The sequence below is a fragment of the Tenrec ecaudatus genome, chromosome 2, assembly GCF_050624435.1.
Source record: "Tenrec ecaudatus isolate mTenEca1 chromosome 2, mTenEca1.hap1, whole genome shotgun sequence".
NCBI classification, from domain to species: Eukaryota; Metazoa; Chordata; class Mammalia; order Afrosoricida; family Tenrecidae; genus Tenrec; species Tenrec ecaudatus.
This window is the reverse complement of record NC_134531.1, coordinates 131,914,225-131,931,436: the sequence shown is the minus strand read 5'-3', so window position 1 is coordinate 131,931,436 and position 17,212 is coordinate 131,914,225. Positions and strand designations below refer to the sequence as shown.

General features: G+C 41.8%; 1 protein-coding gene across 2 annotated transcripts in view; it reads right to left on the bottom strand.

The window, feature by feature from the left end:
* Positions 1 to 17,212, bottom strand: part of MEGF10 (multiple EGF like domains 10) — a 197,169-nt gene that overhangs the window by 118,336 nt on the left and 61,621 nt on the right. The window lies entirely within an intron of this gene.

Sequence of the window (17,212 nt, the reverse complement as noted above, 5' to 3'; positions counted from 1 at the left end):
AATATATATTGTCAATCCAATAGATCCTCTTTGTGTGTTTCAGGAGCAGCATACATGGAAATAGCAACATACCTCAGGACTCTAGAGCCACCGAGTGTACCAAGCGGGGATTCTGACCCGGCACTTTCACCAGAAACAATTGGCAGGTTTTTTAGTGAAGATGTTAATGTCATAGGAGAAATACCTGCTATTTTACTTTGAGGAGACTAAGAATCTAATGTCATCCAGTTCTTGGGAAATTATAAATCTCAATTCCTCTTCCATTGGCCTACCATCTTAGGGATGATACTACATTTGAAGGCAAGGCAGCATTATCGCAGATAAGAGTGGACGGACAGTCTGACGTCTTCAAAGGGCGTAAAAACATGCTGCTGGGTCCACTGACATCACCTTAAAACTTCAAGTCCCTCACAACCTTTCAAATATTTGGGTATGCAATTAAATGTGAAGAAGCTTGGTGGTAAGGCATTGGGGTGCTAACTACAAGGTTAGCAGTTTGAACCCACCAGCTGCTCCATGGCAGAAAGAAGAGGCTTTCGGCTCCCGTCAAGATTGACAGCCTTCGAGACCTCCATGAGTTAAGTCTAATCTGTCATATTGGGTTGCTGTGAGTCAAAATTGACTCCAGGATATCGAGAACAACATTGTGAGAACAGCTGGGAAGGAAGAGTTTGGGCTTCAGATGCTCCAAAGTTGTGTAAGGGCGAATTAAGAGAACTTGGGCTTAGGTATAGGATGTTAGCCACAAAGTCCATAATTCAAACCCACCATCCGTTGCAAGGGAGGAAAGTAAAGCCATCGGCTCCATAAAGACCCATGGTCACGGAAGCCCTGTATCAAGGCTGCTACGAGTCAGAATTCACGCTCTGGAAGCTAGCGTGATTTTGAAGAAGATAACCCATGCTTTAGAGATAACTTTTAAAAATCGACTTATTATAACAATAAAATCGGCTATTAGGCACCACCTATGCATTTGAGGAGGTTCTCAGCACAGGGACCCTGAGGTCCAAAGGACTTGTTCTGCTCCCAACTCGTCTTTCTAATCTCTACTCTGTTTCCTTTCTTTTGCATGTCCAAAGAGATTGACTAAAGACACAACTTAATTCTGTAGCGTACGTCCTATTTCATTGACCTGATTGCCTGTAGTCCTGTCAACAACATCCTGTTGTTGTTGTTGTCAGGTAGCATTCCATTGGTTTAGGCTCCTGATGACCCTGTGTGGACCAGACCAAACCCTGCGTGTTCCTGTGTCGTCTTTATCATTGTTCTTGCGCTTGAGCCCGTGGGGGCAGCCACTCCGAGCTTCTTGTCCAGGACCTTCCGTCAGATTGAGTGCTTTCTGGTCCAAGGAGCTCCTCTCTGGGCCCGGTCTCTGGCACGGCTCTGTTTCTGTTTGCAGGTCCTTCAGTGCCTAGTTTCTCTGAAGCGAACAGCCTATTCGGTCTTCGTAGTCTGTTCTTAGTTTGGAAACTCTGCTGAAACCAGTTATAGTCGTAAGGTTTTAGTAGCTGATGTTTCAAGGCTATCCATATGGTTTTTAGTGCCTAGTTCCTTTGAAGTGCACAGCCCAGTCCTCCTCTGCAGGCTGGTCTTGGTGTGCAAGCTCTCCTGAAACCTGTTCCTTTGGGGTGACTGGCATTTGGAATACCAGCGATACCACAGCAGCACACAACCTCAGAGAGGTTAGCATTTTCAACACAGGGCAATTACATGCGATCACAACATGAAGGATAATTACACAATACTAAGAATCATACTTATTCACCATACTCATTCAATCTGTATGCCGAGCAAATAATCAGAAAAGCTGGATTATATGAAGAGAAATGTGGCCCCAGGATTGGAGGAGGGCTTTTTAATAACCTGCGATGTGCAGTAGATACAACCGTGCTGGCTGCAAGTGAGGAGGACATGACGGATTTATGGATGACGATGAAGATTGCAGCCTTAAGGATGGATTGCACAGGGCCACATCCTCACAACGGGACCAACAGGTAACATCATGGTGAACGGAGAAAAGATTCAAGTTGTCAAAGATTTTGTCTTGCTTGGATCCACAATCAATGCTCACAGAATAGCAATCGAGAGATCAAAAGACGAGTTGGATTGGGCAAATCTGCTGCACAAGACCACTTTACAGTGTTGAAAAGCAAGGATGTTACTTTGAGGACTACGGTGCTCCTAACTTAAGGCATTACATTTTCAGTGGTCTCACATGCATGTGAAAGTTGCATAGTGAATAAGGACAGCAGAAGGACAATCGATGCATTTGAATTGAGGTGCTGATGAAGGATATTGAAAGTACCAAGGACTGCCAAAAGGACAAATAAATTTGTTCTGGAAAAAGTATGGCCAGAGTGTTCCTTAGTGGCAAGGAGAGTGAGATTTGTCTTACACATTGAGGGCATGTTGTCAGGAGATTCCAAGTCCTGGAGAAGGGCATCATACTTGGTAAACTAGAAGGACAGCAAGAAAGAGGAGGCCTGGCAGAGATGGGCTGCCACAGCTGCAGCAAGAAGTCCAAGCACAGGACCAACTGTGAGGGTGGTGCAAGGCCAAGCAGTGTTCCATTCAACTGTGCACAGGGTCACTATGAGTTGGAAAAGGGACTCAATGTCACCCAACAACAGCAACAAAAAGAATCACTCAGGCATGTTGATGCATATTGGGAGCAGGGACCATAGTTCAACCCACAGTAAGATTTCTCCCAAGAGGTTCTGAGCTGCCTCCTAACATGCAATTTAAATAATTACTTTTTTTTCAAGTTAGAGAAAGATATGCAAATGTCTGCCGCTACCCTTTGGGCCCACTAGTTCTCTACAATGCTGACTTATGCTTCCAGGTGGAATCAGAATGTGCCAAGCTCAGGGCCCCGTTTCCCCTGCCATGTCTATGCATGCGCTCCAGCAGGTGGATGCAGCATTCATGCAGCAGGTCATAACTTGAAGCACTTCTTTGTCTTACATTTAGGTTTGCACCTGTGTACCCATGTAAACCTTGTTTTTGGTCCTCAAGTCAATTCTGACTCATAGGAACCTTATATGATAATTTCTCACAGGGTCTTGCAGGCTATAATCTGTAGGGCAGCAGGTGGTGGGGTCTTTATTCTCTGCAGAGCTGCCAGATGGGTTCAAATCATAGACCTCTGGTCTAGCAGTCAAGTACTTACCCTTACCCATTGTACCACAGGCAGGCCTAGGAGAAAGCATACCAGTTAGCGCACTTCTCTGGTGGAGTGTGCAAGGTTCAATTACAGGCCACGGGAGGCTCAGGTCCAACAGCACAGTGCTTACGGTAACACACAAGCACAGAAGTCATGCCAAATTCTAAACCATGCCCAATTGTGAAACTCCCATCTCACAGAGAGAGCTAGCAGCCACTTTAAGTTTTTTGCATCTTATCTGATTATCTTATGTACTGATGATATTGTCGGCGCTGTTGTGAGTCATCTTTCTTTAAATCCAACTCCTGCAAGATGAGAGAGAAATGCAAAGTTCTATTTGTATATCTTGGGAATTTTAATAGTTCTAAATGATTTGCCTTTAATGTGGAACAAGACCGCTGTAAAACTGTGCATTTAAAACGAGATACGAGAGTCAGCTGTGGTGCGGATTAAGAAGTGTCCTGCATGTGCATCAGGTCCAAATCTTTGTGCTCGTGATCTTGCCAGTCCTAACGTTCTGTTTTTCCAATTCACTTAACACTAAGTAAATGTTATAAATGATGATTGATAAAGTAGATGCATATTTTATTTGTTTTTATATATTGGGACTCATATAAGATTTTATTTGATAAAAGAATTCCCCTCTTTGAGAATTTGAAAGCCTCTGCATTCCCAGGAAGCTAGATCGACTAAAAGCAGCCTTGGTTTCAGAGCTACCTGGGATGGTGCTGGCCATGAGAAGACAAGGTGTGGGGTAGTCTGTGAATCTGTGAACTGGTCTCAATTTTTTGCTCTGATTTTCTTCTCTCCTGCTCATATTTTCACTCCTTGTGTTTCTTTTTCTCCAATCCCTCTCACCTCTTCCCCCATAAACTATTTTATATACAAAGTTACCTTAGAGGTTTCAGATTAAACATTAGTTTTAGTTGATGTTTTGCTGGCTAATACTCCCAGGACAACTGTGATGGTTAGGTTTTGTGCCAAGTTGGCTACATCTGCAAGAAGAGATGAGTTGAGTCCAATCTTTCAATCAGGTCACAACCAGATACTTCCTTGGTGGTATGACCTTTTTATAGGAGATGTTGTGGAGAAATGGTATCTCTCTTGCCAATTGTTTTTCTTTCTGTATGCTTAAATTCTGTGTCTGGCTTCTCAGGCTAGCTCTCCATGTGGTCCTCCTACCCTGGGAGCTACTGGAGTGCTGCCATGTTCCTGCGGAACTTGGACCCACAAGACTGCATCCACCAGGCTGAGATCGCTCAGCTTTCCAGTTTGCCTTCCTGCTTCATTGGCTGGAGTGACCTCCAGCTAGCATCTGATCCATGAACTTGAATTGGACTAGGCTGGGCCACTTCTTTGATATAAATTTCCTTCATGATGTAAAGTTTTTCTTGTACATACATGAGTGTCTCTAGTTTTGTTCCTCTAGAAAATCCAAGCTAACACTATTCCAAAATATTCCCATTGTATTCATTGAATAGGAATTGGATTGTGTCCCTCTAAAATGTGTGGAATCTTAACCCCTGTATCTATAAATATGACCATGCTTGGAAATAGAAGTTTTCTATTGTTATATTAATGAGGTCATACCAAAGTAGGATGGGTTTTAAACCTAATCATTTCTGAGTAATAAAAAATCATAGACAGATGCCAAGAAACACCAAGGAATTCATGGGGCTACCGATACAAGAGTTGATTCCTTGGTTTTGACGTCTGGTCTCTAAACTTCTGAAACAATACATTTCTGTTCTTTAAAGTCACCCCTTGCCTCTTCTGCTACGGCAGCACAGCATCACTAAGACACCACCCGATGTCCCTGTTAAGAAAAGTACAACTGAGCAGGCCGGCCTATGACTTTCCTCTAAAATAAAGATAAAATGCATTCACTGGGTGGTGCTACACCCTGTGCTGGTCTCATGTTTGTGTACTGCAGTTGTTAATGTTCTGACCACAGACATTGGGTTAATATTTTTTGTGATGCGAGATTCATTTTTATGAATTCTCTAAATATTTCCTTGTTTGAGAATATTTCTATTTCTCCTTCATATTAGAGGGCTGCCTTTGCCGGATTTAGGATTCTTGGTTGGCAGTTTTTGTCTTTCAAAGTTTGACATATGTTGCTCCATTTTCTTTCTTGCATGGTTTCTGCAGAGCTCAGACTTTATTCTTATCTGTTTCTCTTTGTAGGTGACTTTCTGTTCTCTCTAGTTGCTCTCAAGATTGTCTCCTTTTCCTTGCAGGTGAAAGTCTGACTACCATATGTCTTTTTCTTTGGTGGGGAGGGGACGGGGGCCAGTCTAACCTATTTGGTCTTTCCTCTAAGCGAATCCTATTAGAGCCTAAATTGTGATATGTTGATGTGTAGAAGGTTATGGACAACAGTGGAAACCCCAAATCCATCTGTAGGATTCACACAGGGATTAAGTCTCTGCTGATTTCCCTCTGTCCATAATCAAGGGATGGGAATAGTCTGGTTACTAGAGACTATTGGAGAAATTACTATAGTAGATTAAAATGACAAATCTGATGTGAACAGTTAAAACCTTGTCAGCTTTTCTCTCTTCTGATATACTTTGTGCTTGATCTCGTTTTTAATATTTCCTGTCTTGTTTATTTTAAAAAATACATTCAGTTGGATAAGTAAATAAACTAAGCATACTTTAGGAAGGGGTGAGATGCAGAATTCCATAAGTTTAGATCCCAATTTATTGTTTTCTGCTGCTCCTGTTTATTAGTTCCAAAATATGTTAATAAATTACTATATGTAGAATAAAATGGATCTGCATTAGAGTGCTGAATAATCATACAACTGCTCTCATATTTTATTACGAGAACCCAAAATTTGTGTCTTATAAAATAAATTCCACGAAGTCTAGTCAATTATGACAAATGAAAATTAATCTTGTGATTGGACTATAAAAAATCTGCATTGTTTATATGAAAACCTTGAACTAATAACATCTGAAACAATATGTGAAGAGGTCATTAGCAGACAACAGACAAGTTGTAAGTTAATCAGAAATACAAAGAATCTGCTTTCCTAATTATTTTTCCTCTGCATATTGCTGACTATACTCAAATAATAGTCTAAGTTATAAAAATTATCATTGGGATGGATTTTAAAAGGAAAAAATGCAAACATTTATTGCCACGATGAAGACTCTCCCAACTTCATATCTGTCATAGATTGTCATATCTCTGTTCTATGTCTTTCTTTCCACTCAGGCTGTCCTCTACATCTAGCCATTGCCAACACCAAGTACTTTCCAGGGGGCCGGGAACAAAAAGAGGGCACAGTGGAGCACAGAGTAAACTATCGCACCTCTGTGTTCTCTGATGCGCCAACTCCTCCAAGTGCAAGGGCGCTCACGCTGACACAGTTGCCAAGCTGTTGCAATACAGTAACAAATATAGACTCTCCGGGAGATTAACTGAGCCTCATCTCTCCTCCTACTTCATCTCTCATTCCACTTTGGATCTGACCTACTCTGGTGCTGAGCTTTTGGGGACTAATAACTTCTATATGAGAAACCAAAGTAAGTTAAAGTCATGAATTTGTCATGCAGAGCATCTCAAAGTAAACTAGAGAAGAAGAAATGGAACAAAAGAGTAGTAAACTGTCTACAGATTAGATTTCAACAATGAATACAAGAGACTCATCCCAAGAGTGACTCTCCATCAAGGGAAAGGTATTTTCTTTCTTATTCATATCTTTTCTTCTTGCTTTTACAAGGCACTTACAACCAATCTAACCCTACCAAAAATGAACTCGCGATGGTTTATTTTCCTCTCCTCTCCAAAACAAGTCACTAAACACCAAATTTCTAGTTTACAGTCACTTTTTGTAGAGGACAACTACAAGCACAGTCTCTGGACCCACTTGGTGCACTGCTGAAGACACAAGGTCCAAAACACAGCAAAGGCAGCCTCTCAAGAACTGGGAGGCGAAGGATGCTGATGAGAAGACCATGCCATGTCCCTGAAGTTAAAGTTGTGGACAGACTGTCTGGCTGATGAACAGGTGAGATCTGACATGATAATTACATCAGTAATTAGGCTCCTGTTTCAAGCTCAGTTCCGAAATCCACTTAAATCCCTTTACCAGTGCCACGGACTACATTCCTTTCGCTTGTGAAGACGTGACTTTAATACTGACAACCAGGAAGGAGACTCAAAGTTTTCCTATTATGATGTATGCATGTCCCTTTGGAGAAAATTGTGCATTATAAAGGGGAGAATCAGTCTCTTTCTGATTAAAAACACCTTTTGAAACCAATATATCCTAATAATCTAATTATATCTCTGTTGTAAGTCCATTCTAATGTGAGTCAAAACCCTGCTTTAATTTGTTTTCATTTCAAAGCACCATCATGTTTTAAAAAAGTATATTATAAAATTGAAAGCTCCCAGTGAACATCTATCTGAGAATGATAATATTAGGAAATCAAGCACTACAATATTATATTTAGTATGGTACTAATGGTGTTGTCAGTAGATATACTCAAGACAGTCCATAGTCATAGCAACGCTTGAATTCATTTCATAGAATGAAATGAAACACTCCTCAACCGGCTTCACAACCACTGCTATCCTTGAGCCCATTGTTGTAGACACTATCAGTCCTTCTCCGTTAGTCTTCCTCCTGTTCACAGACTGCTTTCCGAACCACAACGTCCTTCCTGATGACATGTTATCTCCTGAAATAGTTGAAAGTCAGCGTTTCTTTTTGGAACATCTAACGATAGAAGAGGAGCCCTCGTTGTGTAGTAGGCTGTGTGCTGTGTGCTAATCGCGGAGGTGATCTGCTTAGACCTACCAGCTGCTCCTCAGGAAAAAGACGAGACTTTCTGCTTCTGTAAAGGGTTACAGTCTCAGAAACCCTAGGCATTGGTTCTACTCCGTCCTATAAGTCAAATTTGGTTTGATTACACTGGGTTTGGTTTTGGATTAAGAACAAAACTTACATACATATACAAAACTAAAACAGGTGATTATTCAATGTAGTTCACCATAACTCAAATCTGTCATAAGTCTGTGTCTACCTTTACGTTGTCTACCTCCACATACTTTGTCATAAAGGATACAATGATTTGGAAAAGTTTTTCTTGAACATAATTGCCCAACATATACAAAAAATCTTTGCATATACAAATCCATCCATCTTTCCTCAAAATTTTCCTTTATTCCAATGTCTTTATGAATAGAAAGCATAAATCACATATTTCATTGTTTCTCATTTAGTCTATGGGTAACTATAAAGCATAGGTTCCCAAACGTATTGGACCTACCAGCTCCTCTTCAAAAAAATTGCTCAGAGCCCATCTGGCATTTAAAAACCTTGGTACTGTGGCTCACCATCCAGGACAAAGAGTAGACAACTGCTTTTGCATGTTCCCCTGGGCCATTCCAGGATCACCCACGTGGGGAAAGATTGATCTAGAGGAACTTCAGACAGTTTGAGCTAAAGGTGTCTTTAATGAACAACATTCTTTTCATTTTGAGGACCAAAAAAGAAAGCTCTGACACTACAGGGGAAACATGGAGCGATTTTCTCAGTCTCAGTTGCTTGGGTCAAAAGCAGAATTGGAATTAAACTCTGGTCACTGACTCCCATTCTGGCATTCTTTTGACCACGTAAATTATGGACCCAAATATGTGATAGGTTTTAATGGTGGGGAGGGCTGAAGAGGTGAAAAGGCTGGGCGTAAAATGTCAGAAGAGTCAAAAACAATGCTAATGGGGAGAAAATAGACGGAGTTGGCTTCCAACATGAACTTGATGCCCACCACATTGTGTTTGAGATCAATTACACGTAAATTCTTCCTAAAACTGAGTTCCTACTAAAAGGTTTATTTAATACAGATAAATAATTATGTGTGAGAGTTTTTGTTTTTAGTGGAATTTTGACTTGTTTATTGGGTTCCCCCCCCGCCCCCCATCAAACATCACATTACTCCATATCCTATTGTGTTTGATTTTAAAAGGAAGGAATTCTCTTTTCTCATAAATTGAAATTTTACTGATGGAGCAGGCACGTAGCGAGGCACTGGTGTGGATGCAAAGGTGGAAGCTAGAGGTCTTGTGTTGGCAGGTGCCATTGAGTTGCTTCGATCCATTGTGATTCTCTACACAACGGAACAAGACACCCCACTAGGTAGATGTAGTCCCACCAAACATGATAGTGTAAACTACTAGAATAATCAGAGAAATCAAAATGACTGTGAAAGCGTAATAGGTAAATCCATTATATAAAATAAGCAATTTTTTAGGGAAAAAAATCGAAATCCTGGTGGCGTAGTGGTTACACATTAGGTTGCTAACCCCAAGGTGAGCTGTTTGAACCACCAGTCACCACTCTGTGGGGAAAAGACAGGACTTTCTACCAAGAGGCACCGCCCAGAAACTCCACAGGAGCAGGTCTACCCTGTCCTATCGGGTCACTCCGAGGCTGCATTAACTCAGGGACAGTGAGTGGTTGCTTTGGTTTTGTTGCAGAAACAAAAGTAGATCAGTGCTTACCAAGGGGTGATGCGGGTAAATGGGAATAGGGAGTGATGACTATTGGGAATGGAATTTTTTTCCTTCAAATTGTATTGTGCTAAAATGTACATAACAAAAACCTGCCATTTTAAGTGTGTCATTATTTATATTCACTTTGTTGAACAGCCATCACCACTATTTATGTCCAAAGTTTTTTCATCACCCCTGTGCTAGTTACATAATCTGATGTTAACTTGTGGGTGGGTGGAGTCTACCCTGCCAATCAGGTCGCAGCTTGAGGACCTCATTTGGAGGCACTAAGGAGATAAATCGTTCACTGGAGGCAGGACACACACACATTCCCTGGGAGACATTCCTGTTGACAAGACACATGGAGACAGGCTAATGGCAGCCAGAACCCTGGAGCTGGAGGAGCCATGTGGAGACCCATGCTAGTGCTGAGATGCTTCTACCACCACTGGATCCACAAGACTTTCCACCCACTGTACTGTGGTCTTCCTGCATTTGGCATCATTGTATGGCTATGTGAATCTAAAAAGGAATTTATGGACCAGTACCGACATATGGCGTAATATTGGACTTATGAACTTTTTGATCTGGACTAGGCTGGAATGTTTTCTCAATACACAATTGCTCTTTTATATAAAACTCTCTCATACAAGTATGAGTGTCTATGAGTTTGTTTCTCTAGTCTACACAGACTAACACAGCACCAAACAGAAACTTAGTAGGTGATGAAAATGTTCTAAACTTGATTGTGATGATGGCTGCAAAATTTTGAGCTGTAAATCTTAAAATGGATAATTTTATAGTACGTGATTGTATTATGTGATAGCTATAATTATATATAATATGTGATATACATAATATATAATCACACACTATAAAATTATTAATTTATATATGTCATTCCATTCCTAGGTATCTGTCCACTCAGGAGAAAAGAAGACATAAAACTATACAAAGACTTGCACACAGATGTCCAGGTAGCTTTATTTCTAACACCCCCCTAACTGGAAGTAACCCAGCTTGCTGTAAACAGGTACAACAATAAATACTGAGTAGTGTACTACTCAGGAATAAAAAGGAATGAACTGATGATACATAAAAGAACATGGATGTGAGGGGGGAGTGGCAGGCCTGGTGGGGAATGATCAAGGGTAAGGTTGCGTAGAGAAGAGGTATAGCTGTAGTCCAGGTGGGGACGGAGCATGATAGTAGGGCAGGAGGAAAGTCAAGGGAGATGGAGGAAGGAGCTAGGAGTAAGGGAGGTCTAGACAAAGACATGTACATGCAAATATATATATGAAGATGGGGAAATAGATCTATGTGTCTATATTTATAGGTTAAGTATTAAGGTGGCGGAGGGACCTTGGGCCTCTACTCAAGCACTCCCTCAATGCACGAATACTTTCTTTTATTAAATTTGCACTCTATGATGCTCACTCTCCCAACACAACTGCTGAAGCCAAAGTGGGTGAACAAGTAAATGTGGTGAAGAAAGCTGATGGTGCCCTGCTATCAAAAGAGATAGTGACTGGGGTCTTAAAGGCTTGAAGGTAAACAAGCGGTCATCTAGCTCAGAAGCAACAAAGCCCACATGGAAGAACACACCAGCCTGTGTGATCACGTGGTCCCGAAGGGATCAGTTATCAGGCATCAAAGAACAAAAAATCATATCATTGGCTGCACACCTCCATGATACGATCGCCGAAGACAAACGGGTGCATAAGCAAATGTGGTGAAGAAAGCTGATGGTGCCCGGCTATCAAAAGAGATAGTGTCTGAGGTCTTAAAGGCTTGAAGGTGAACAAGCGGCCATCTAGCTCAGAAGCAATAGAGCCCACATGGAAGAAGCACACCAGCCTGAGCGATCACGAGGTGTCAAAGGGATCAGGTATAAGGCATCATGCAAAAAATATATATGTATGTATATATATGTGTGTATATATGTGTGTGTATGTATATGTATATATACACCATAGTGAATGAAGGGGGAAGTGCGGAGTGGAGACCCAAGGCCCAAGTGTCGGCCACTGGAGATCCCCTTATAGAGGGGTTTAGGAGAGGGGATGGGTCAGTCAGGGTGCGATGTAGTACCGATGAAAAACACAGCTTTCCCCCAGATCCTGGATGCTTCCTCCCCCCAACTACCATGATCCGAATTCTACCTTGCAGGACTAGATAGGGCAGAGGTTGTACACTGGTGCATACGGGGGCTGGAGGCACAGGGAATCCAGGGTGGATGATACCTTCAGGACCAGGGGTGTGAGGGGCGATGCTGGGAGAGTGGAGGGTGAGTGGGTTGGAAAGGGGGAACTGATTACAAGGATCCACATGTAACCTCCTCCCTGGGAGATGGACGGCAGAGAAGGGGCGGGGGGGAGACTCTGGATAGGGCAAGATATGACAAAATAACAATCTATAAATTATCAAGGGCTCATGAGGGGGGGGAGCAGGGAGGGAGGGGGAAAAAAAGAGGACCTGATGCAAAGGGCTTAAGTGGAAAGCAAATGCTTTGAAAATGATTAGGGCAAAGAATGTACGGATGTGCTTTATACAATTGATGTATGTATATGTATGGATTGTGATAAGAGTTGTATGAGCCCCTAATAAAATGTAATAAAAAAGAGAGTTGTAATTAAATATTAAATGCACATCAAGAAAAAAAAAAAGAACATGGATGACTGCTCTCAAGATGATCGTGCTGAGGGAGAGAGACCAGACAAAAGGGGGACCTATGGCATGATTCCATTGGCATAAAGCTCTGGAAAATACAAACTATTTGAAAGTGACAGAAAACAGGGTAGAGGTTCCCTGGGGCAGAAGCGGGCTGAGAGGATGTCATGGGAGGAATGAAAGTGGGACATGAGTAAGCTTTTCAATGTGATGATCATGTTCACCGTTCTGATTGTAACCGTGGCTTCATGAATGCAGAGCATGCCGTCTAGTAATACTGATACCACCAGGCAGTTAAATATGCACAGTTTATTGGATGTCTACTATGCATCAATTTAGCTGATTTTTATAATGCAATTTAGAATGTGAGATGAACTTCCAGGAAGGGGAAGAAGCTCTCTCACTCTGTACCAAAGAAAAAAGTGAAGAAAAAAAAATTCAAATTCACACTAAAATATCCCGTATACTTGGCAATGTTCCTAAGACTCTCTGGTCCCGGGTGAGTCTCCAAATACCTAGAAAGGGGTTGACTTCAGATCCTCACAAGAAATATGAATTTGGAGAAATGTTAATAATAGTGATAACTCACAATGCAATGTCCTATTAAGCTTTTCCTCTAGAAAGTAATGCCTTAGACAGAAAAGAATTACACAATACCGGTTCTATTGAAATAGACCCTTGTAATGGAGCTAGCACAGGAGATTGACATAGCACCTATCACATGTGGTACACGTAATCCTATTCATGTATTTGAAAATGAAAAGACTTCTGAGCTTAATCCCACACTGTCATAGACATGATCTGTTTGGGCCACACCTCCCACAGCGTGTCCCTTTAAGAGGATACCCATTGAAGTAACATGAGTAACATGATCCTAATGGACCATAGTTTCAAAATGTTAACAAGTCCGGGGCAGGGGAGGGGCACTAAGCAAAGCAAAAACAGTCCTAGTTTCCCTAAACACAAATTCCTGGCAACTCAGCCCACAACACATCTGATGGTACAACTGCAAATTGATTTAATTTGAGGATTTCAAAATCATCAGCATATTGGATTTAAATAGTGTCTTCCCAAAATCCAAGCCCTTCCCACAACCTCAGCAGTGATATTATTTGGAAATGGTTTATTTTTAGATGTAATGAATTAAGGTGAGTCCTAATGGATCCATGCTATGTCTTAGAAAAGGTACAGGCAGAGTGCTTCTTAGAGGCAAGGATAGAAAGACTTCGTTTCATATACTTTGGACATATTATCATGAGAAACCAATCCCTAGAGAAGGACATTGAGGTAGTTAGTTTATTGTGCCAACCTGGCCAATAAACACATGTGGGGTTAATTGAAGGTTGGAGAGATAAACAGCTTGGTGAGCCTCGCCTTTTGAGTTCTCAGGTCTCTTGATTTGTGATGGTCATACAAGGGTGCAGCTGCCTTAGCCAGTTCCCTGCTTCAGCTGGCAAGGCTCACTTCCTGCAAGATATCCCCACAGAGAAGCCCCCATGTACCTATGCCAATGCAGCCCTGGGTGTTGGAGCAGCTGTGAGATGCTTACCATGCTCATTGACTAGCCTTTTCTCCTGCAGTCAGCGTCATAGTGTGTGTTTTGTGAGATGGAGGAGGACTTTGTGGCTTGGCGTTGGGCATATGGGCTAATGTTGGACCTGTGGGCTTGGTCAGCACTGGGTTGGGATGTTTTCTTGATGTGCACTTAACCTTTACATAAAACGCTGTTATCCATGAGTTTCTGTGGATTTGTTTTTCTAATGTACCCAGACTAACACAGACATAATACTTGGTAAAGTAAGGGGCAGTGGAAGAGAGGAAGGTCCTCAACTAGATGAACTGACAAAGTCACTGTATCAATGAGCTCAAGCATAGGAACCATTGTGAGAATGGTGCAGGGCTGGGCAGTATTTCGTTCAGTGTGCGTAAGGTCCCTATGGGTCAGATGACACCCAACAACAACACCCATGAGGGGTCAGGGTGACGCCTTAATCCAATGTGACTGGTGTCCTTATAAGAAAATGATAAGAGACACAGGGACAGAAACACGAGAAGAGAACATGATGTTGTAAGTTTTAATACCAGTCCCTTCTCTAAGTTTGGATTTATTTATTTACGATCTTTGGATCACACATGCTGGTGTGCTTCTTTCATGTGTACTTAGCTGATGCCACCCTAGATGGCTGCTTGTTTTTAACACAAGCCTTTAAAAAAATCATAAAAGTGGGGGGAAATGCAAGCCTTTAAGACCCCAGATGCTATTTTCTTTAATAGCTGGGCACCATCTGCTTTCTTCACGATACTTTGCTCCAGCACGTTCTCCACCTTGATCCAAGGTACTTAAGGGTTCGATATCATCTACTTCATTTTGATTGAGGCTTTTCTTTCTCTCACTGTGTCTTTACTGTTGATCCATTTGTATTCTGTCTTGATTTTGGATGATTTTCTGTATATGAATGTATAAGCGTGCTTTACACAATTGATATATGTATGGATTGTGATAAGAGTTGTATGAGCCTCAATAAAATGATTAATTTTTTTTAAAATAGAAAAATACTAATATTACTTTAAAAAAGAAAGGCACGATATACTTGTACGTTAACATCACTTTGAGAAATGGGCCGCAGTATACTGACTGAATATCACTGACATCCAGGATTGTGGTCATTTCCTGTAGCGTGTTTCCTACAGTTCTTAGAGATGGTTCACCATTGCTTAGGGTTAGATGGCAAGAAAACTACCACTTAAATAAATGCATTTTCTTGTTGTTTTTTTTTTAAATGCAAGAGAGAACATCATGTGATGATGGAGGAAGAGAACGAAGTGCAGAGTTTATAAACATCAAGTCAGTTCCAGCTCACATTGACCCAGGTGTCCCATGGCTGAACTCCCCACAGCGTTCTCGTGACTGTAATCTGTACAGGAGCAGAGCTTCAGGTCCTCCTGCTATGGGGCTATTGGGTGAGAGCAACCTTCAGGTTGGCCGTGGAATACTTAATGCCAGACTCCCGGCCCTCTGAAGAGCTCATGGAAGGCATGGAACAGAATCTCTCCTAACGCCTTCCAAGAAAGCAGAGTCCTGCCAACACCTGGACTTCTGACTCCTCTTTTCCAGAACTGTAAGAAAATAAATGCTGTTTTTCAGTCTTCTCACTTTGTGGTCACTTGTGAAGGCAAGCCCAAGAAATGAAAACCATCCATGTAAACCAGACGCAAGTACATTCCTTTGGGGCAAACCCTGTCCCTGCTGCTCCTGTCATATTTATGTCTGTGTGGAAATCTTGATAATTCTCGAAGTGTCCTACCAGGCTCTTCTCTTTTGAGATTGGCATCCCCCCCACCCTCTCCCCGGGTGGTGCTGCTCTCTGTGGAGCCATGCAATTCTTTCACAAATATTCTTTCCCACAGCATGGTTTTGACCACATGGCATTTCCCCTGGCCTGGCCTAGTTCATCTTCTTGACACTTGTTTTCAGACACGTTGCTGCTGGTTGCCCAGTGCATCTGAGTCATGGGTTCAAAATGCAAGCCAGTCTAGGGAGAGCCATGAGGGAGAGAGCGAGATTTACCACTTTTCCACCCTCCTTCCTGCCCAACCCAGTTTGGGAGTCAACGGAGTCCTCCTGCACAAAGGTCAATAACTGATGGCAGCTAAATCAGATTTCCTTGTCAGGAAAAAGAGAAATTTCTATTTTAATATTCAAGCCAGAAAACAAATGTATAAATGAAGGGATACCATGTCTTCAAAAGGAGAAGATGACATTTATCTTGTACAGCAGGTTAAGCATTAGGTTGTTAACCAAAATCCAGCAGTTCAAGCCCAAAAGCCATTTCTCATGAGAAAGAGGAGGCAGCCTGCTTCCATAATGATCTGCAGCCTTGGAAACCCACTGCAGCAGTTCCACGCTGTCCTGTAGTATCACACTAGGGGCCAGAATTGACTGCACCACAGTGGGTGGGTGGGTGGGTGGGTGGGTTAGGTGGTTTTTGGAAAGAGCCCCAAACAGCCCCACAGAAACTAGGGAACACAAAGTTCAAATGCAGCCAGGAGGCAGGCAGGCAATTTAAAGGAATCATGCAGACCAGGCAGGATTTGGGGTAACCAACGGAGCCCACTGATGGCCACGTAGGAGTGTTGCCAGTGGTCTCCAGTCTCCTGACGTTTTCACAGAAGCTGAAAACTCCAAACTTTAAGTGCAACAATATTTTTAAATGTAAAAAAAATACTATGGAGACCAAACAAAATCTAACTCTATGTGAGCTCATCCAGTCTGCCAATTTGCCACCCCTGACATAGGTCCCCTGACTGCTTTCTAAGACCATCAGTGAAGATCAAAAATACAAATAAAGGGCTCTTAACTTCTTAGGTCACATTTTCAAACTAGAATGAGTTTCATTCCTCAGTCTGTCTTTCAGTTGAATTGTATTTGTATTTAAATCAGAATAGTGAGGATCAAATAATAATCAAATGTTGGTTTTAGAATCTAATGCCATTCCACACATTAAAAAAATTAAATAAGATACAGTAAAACATGTTCATATAATGATACAGTAATAATAATAATGTTTTGATCTGTATCTCAGTGTAGCAGCCATTTGTAATTAAGAATCATTATATAGACCTTGAATTTTTAATAAAATCGGCTTGGGAGGAATTGGTTTATAACTATGGGTTGCCTGTAAGTCAGATGTTCATAACCCTGGGCCTGCCAACATAACTGTCTGTTTTCCTCCGTTTCAGTTTAAGACCCTGGTTCAACTACCAAAGCTGCCAGTCATAACGCTATTTCAAATTTAACATTAAGGCTACTTCCAATGCGCACCTGCTGACAGCGCTTTTGCTCTGAATTAGCTCTACTGACAAGGCTTC